Raw genomic sequence first — 6000 nt, 5'->3', positions numbered from 1 at the left:
AATATGAATTAGACTTGTTACTTGACTCCTTATAACCCAGAATTGAATTGTTATGGTGATTCGAATGCCCTAGTCTCCAAATCTGTTTTCCAACTCTTAAAACCACTCTTTGTTACATTTGTTTACTTGTTTTTTTGTTTGCAATTTCATTTTGCTTCTTTTGTTCAACAATCACAACCACTTTTACTTTAAATTCTGTTTTAGACATAACCTCCTACTTTCTTGAATTTGGTAATCTAAGTACATAACTAGTTTTAACTTCTCAGTCTTCGTGGGTACGACCTCGTACTTGTCTTGCTATACTACTAATTGCCCCGTACAATTGCGAGTTAACATAATATTAACAACAGACACAAAATTTTTGAAGACGGTCACCCTTAAAGAGCTCAGAGCCTGAGTACTGGGCAGAAAGAGAAAGAGGACAGTGCACCGACTTACCACCCAAAAGGTTTTATTAAAATATTGTCAGGGGGCAGTAAGAAAACATGTTAAAAAAACAAAGAAGAAAAAAAATTAAAAGTTTGAGAAAACATACTAAACCAAACCCTAAACCCTTCTTCCGCTCTCCTCTCCACTTCTTCTTATCTCATCATCATTACCACTCCTCTTCTCAAAATTTCTTCTTCACTAACCCCCTTTCACAATCTCTATTTTTCTCTTCCTCTTTAAATTTACAACTCCTCAGAGATCAGTCCAAAATATTATCCGACGTTTCCTTTGCTTGGAGAAAAATAGAGTCTGAACCACTGCCTATCCCTACAACACCTAGAGGATTAGTCGTATTAGACACTGTAGGGGCCTTTTTGTTCTAGCAGTCTAGGTGGACACTTCGCCTGGTTTCAAGAACTAGACCCTAAAATACTTCAAAAGAATGCAGATTCTTAGGGAATACTCTGGTTTTTCTCACCAAGAAGATAATGATTTAGTGAATCAAAAGTTTGGGCTTGGCTTGAGTGGCTTGTGGGGTGTGAGTTAAGTCTCCATGAGTAAAGCAAGAGAGCGTCTGCTTGAGTTGAAACGGGTTATTGGATAAAGAATATTTTAGGGCTTGGAATGGTTTCTGGTTTATGTTCTAGAAAAAGAAGAGGATAGCTTATGGGGGAAAATGTCGCGATCCGATTCGAGAATAATGAATATTCCCAAATCAAGGTGTGAGTCATACCATAGTTAAAACTAAAATCCTACAACCATGATATGATGAGAAATAGAGCCACAAATAATACAAATTTACTTAATAACACAGAATCAGAGTCGCTGTAGCTCGTAATTAAATACATACTAAGATCTTTATCAAATAGTTGACTACGTACAAATATTAATTACACAATTCAACAACAAAAGCCTAGTAGCTTGGTTGAAACCCGCTTCCCCAAACTTCGCCTTGAATCCTGCACAATCTATCAAGGTATGAGCATTCTAATGCCCAATAGGGTACCGTCAAACCCCTCAAGGTCAGCTGTCACAGTTAATCAAAAGTGTCATGCATCAAACAATACAAGATACATAAATTATGCAATCATACCAAATAAATAAATTTGCATATGTGGTGATGCCATGAGCTCACTCCCTTCTAATTCAACTAATTCATATCTTAGGACAACAAGTCTGCATGTCTCATACCATTTACCACTATTGTAACACCCCGTCCTAAAAATCACTGTTCAATTAATTATTTATTATGAAATTACATTTTTACCCTTGGGTGTAGGGGCATTTTAGTCACTTTTTGTTCGGAAAGGAATTTGGAAATTAAGCAGCACCGTTGCATAGAGCTCGACGATACAAGTTCGTAGACAGGTGACATGTTCATTTCGGAGTTAAAACGAAGAAGTTATGATCTACGGAAGTGCAGTGGCATAACCATAATTTTTGTAAAGTCAAAATTTTAAAAGATGGCAGCTCTCTCTCTCCCCTCTCCCAACTCTCTCTCCTTCTCTGCGTGATGCCGGACTTTGGCAGGCAATTGCGTCGCTGTCCGGCCACAGTTTCAGGTGAAATTGGTCCCAAAAGTTTCGTATCAACGTCCTCTATCTAACCCACCCATTTTTCCAGCTCAAACCCAAGGGATTGTGATTGGAAAGACTGGAATTGTCGGAGATTTTTGAAGCTTTCAACGCCATTTCTGGCGACTCTGGCCACCGTTTCGTCGATCGAGATATGAAATTTCATATACTCTTCGTGCTCTATCTGTTTATGTAAGTGGACTGGATCGAATTTGGAGTTTTGGAAGTCAATCAAAATACCTAGATAGAGCCGACAGTTTGGCCGTGATTTCATCTAGCTCTGGTCACTTTCTGGCATGGTTCGAGAATAAAAGTTTTTCCCCTTGTTAATCTGAATGTGTTTGTATAGGTATTGTAGGGAGTTTTGAGGATTTTCCATCGCCAGAAGTTTTTCAAGGAACCCAATGTCGACGGCGGCGCATGGGCCCAATGTCGGTGACTTGTTTTCGACCTAGAATTATTCCTCCTCGTCTCGAGCATGACGGTATGCTCGGATTTGAATTTGGTTACCGATTGACTATCAAACGGATATTGCACCTATTATGCGATATTCGGGTTTGATAGGTTCGATCCGTTCCAATTTCAATTATGCTATTCCATGTACCTCTAAGATTGTGTAGGAACTTACATATCGAGAATCAAAGTCATGGATACTCCGAGTCAATGATTCCAGGGTTAGGCGAACCAATCGTCGTCAGATCGTAAGATTGGCTTAGATCCGACTACTCGATCGAGACCAAACTTTCAAGACTTGTTTAGTACACTTTGTTGGACCTATAGGAACTTTAGGATTTGAAATTGGAGGTCGTGGCCTAATTGACCTAGATGGTGGGCCTCGCAAGCCCGATCGGGACCAATTGGTTAGAAGGTGTTTGTGGCTTGGTTGTTTGATTTTAAAATTGTATTTTGCTACAAGAGTTTTATTAATTGTTTATGGAACTATTATTCTATCGCCTTTACTTTCCCAGTATGATATATTTATGTTTTATTGTGCGGATTTAGGTTGAGTTGATTTTAAATGTTTGGTGATATGTTTATGTTTATTTTTATATATGTGTTAAATCGTTTGAAATTGGAAATATTGATGTCTTCAGACATCTCGGTTGCCTTCGGAAATATTGATGTCTTCGGACATCTTAGTTGCCTTCGAAAATATTGATGTCTTCGGAAATATTGATGTCTTCGGACATACAGTTCGCTTCGGAATGTCTTCAGACATATGGTTGCCTTCAGAAGGTCTTTGGACATATAGTTTCCTTCAAATTGTCTTTGGAGACCTCAGTTGCCTTCGAATTTGTCTACGCGCGTATGACATTGCCCCATGAGTATCGGGGACGCCCGAATCGTGTGGTGCTAGGATTTGCATTCTCGGGTTGAGTATATCTCCCTGAGTCCTGCTAGGGGAATTGACGAATTATTTGTATTCTCAAGTTGAGTATATCTCCCTAAGTTCTGCTAGGATTTGCGTTCTCAGGTTAAGTATATCTCCCTGAGTTCTTGATCGGTGCATATTTATATATCATTTTGTACCCTTCTAACTTATGATTTGATTATGTTTTTGAGTTAAACTTGCGCTTTTAATAAATTTTGTGTTTGTTTCAGTGTAATAAGCTTGAGACTCATTAAATGCATTTTGGAGACAAGTTAGCTCAAAACGGTGTTTGCAGATTAGTCAACTTCACGAATTGGACTGTACTTGCTCAAGAAGAACCAGATGATGAGCCATATATCATTGGAAAGATGCGGAAGTCTAGTATCTGGAGAATTTTACAGTTCATGATTCCGAGTCTTCTAGAGAAAGTTATGCAAGTTTTGGCAGTTTAAGGTCAAATTCGGCAGCATCTGCGTTACTGGGCCAAAAATGACATTTCAAGGTCTTTCCGATTTTTTCTTGAGTTGGGCTGCATATGCTTGGAAAGATAATTCAAAGGGTTTGAAGATCCAGATTTTTCCAGATTTTTTAGGAGGGAATGTCAAACTCAAAACAAGCCCACAAGCTGACTGCAATGAAGTCAATTCCAGTCTATTTTCGGCAGTCAACTTGCAAGGCCCAAAACATACATTTTTACTGCTCATATGGGAATACATTCTTCATAAACTTTGTTCCAATGGGTGTCTATTATGACATATCCAAATTTAAGCCCCATTGGATAGATATTGAAACCTCAGGCCTTCCTACACGAAGCCTGGTTCAGAAGAATCTTTTTTTCCAGCAACCAAAAGAAAACCCACATGGGTTGGCAGCAAAAGGCAACCACAATTGAACACCTTGAAAACCCATGTGAAGAAAGCTTGAGGTGCAGCAAAAGAAGTATGGGATGGAATAGATTCCAACCACACTAACGTAGACAAGATGAAGTGGGAGTTATGGATTGTATTAAAAGAGGAATGGTGGTGTTGGAATTCATCATGATGTTCCTCCCTCTTAGCCCTATAAATAGAGAAGTCTTCAAGCTTCAAAACACACCCCAAGGGGGGGGGCTCTCAAACACTTCTCTAGAGCTCCCCTCCCTTTTCTCCCTCAAATTCTCTTAGTTTTGCTTTCAAGTTCTCAATTCTAGCTTTCCTTTTGCTTCTTAGTTGTAATTTATTTTTCTTTGTAATGTAAATTCTTTTCTTAAGTTTTCAAGTTTAATTAGTTTCCAAGTTTCAATTATGGTTTTTGTTCTTATTCATTATGCTTATAAGTTAATATGCTAGTTTGAATGATTGATCACCATTTAGGCTTGCATGTTAGCTATCTTGGTTTGAATTAAGAGTAGACACCATGCTTTAATTTGAATTGAACTATGAATAGGAAGAGTATGTATGGACATTCGACAACAGGGATTAGATACATACTGGGTTGTTTAAAATGTTCTTCTATGCTTAATGGATTCCTAATGCTTAGTTTAGGTTAGACAACAGATGATCAAATTAGGGAATTAGGAATACAAGGTTAGGACCAAACACCATGGCTTAATCATACTTTAGCTAGAATCAATCCGTTAATCTAATTGAACTTGGGAACTTATCTGCTTGAGTTATTTTCTTTTATTTCTTTCTTGTTTTATTTATTTTCTTTCTTGTTTTTCTGTTTTGTGTAGGAAAACTGAATTGGATTATTCAATCACCAATCCCTGTGGAATCGACCTCGCACTTACATATGCTATACTACCGAACAGCTCGTGCACTTGCGAGTAACACAAGTTGAGGATGCAGTTGAATCCATTTTGGTGCAGCTGAATCGACGCAACAAGTTTTTGGCACCGTTGCCGGGGATTGGTAACATTGCTTGATTCTATTTGGTTTTCCTGCTTTTTATTTATTTTTATTTATAATGTTTAAAGTCTACTTAGTTCTCTATTGTTCTTCTTGTTCTTAATGGGTTCGGAATTTGTGTTTAGACTAAACACCATAGCTAAATGTTTTTTCTGAATACTTGATTAAAACCACACACCATATGGATAATCATATTTGAGAAAGAACGAACTTTATAAGCTAGTTTGATTTACTTTGTTGCTTGTTACTTTGAAGCATGAAATTGGACGTGTGTTGATTTTCCTTTTCATTTTAGTTTTTATTTCCTAAACCTTTAATTCTGTTTTAAGTTTTCTGTGTTTGTTTTAAGCAATTTGGGATAGCTCAATAAAAATGGAGAGAGATGGCAACCTCAATCATATGAATGGGAAGTGTGGAGCAGTGGGAGAAGTCGCGACCTCCAAGTGCATCCATGCTCGACCTAATCGCTTCAAGGGGGAGCATTCCAATCCTTTCTCTTTACTTGTTTTGTTTTTATTTTAGTAATTTTAAGTTTCTGTTTCTTTTTATAAAATAAAAAAAATGAAATTATTTTTCATATAAGCTAACTTTTGGTAACCCCAGTGAGCACCTTCGTCAATACAGTGTCTAGGAGTTCTTTAGGCGACACTTTCGGCGTCTAAGAAGTTTGGGTTTTAAGCGGAATCATTGTGACCCCTCCAACCTTCCCGGATCCCCTGGCTGTGTTTTCTGAGGC

Source organism: Prunus avium, chromosome 1 (genome assembly GCF_965620075.1).
Source record: "Prunus avium chromosome 1, drPruAviu1.hap1.1, whole genome shotgun sequence".
In the NCBI taxonomy this organism is placed as follows: Eukaryota; Viridiplantae; Streptophyta; class Magnoliopsida; order Rosales; family Rosaceae; genus Prunus; species Prunus avium.
The sequence above is the reverse complement of the archived record's forward strand: the minus strand, read 5'-3'. Positions refer to the sequence as shown.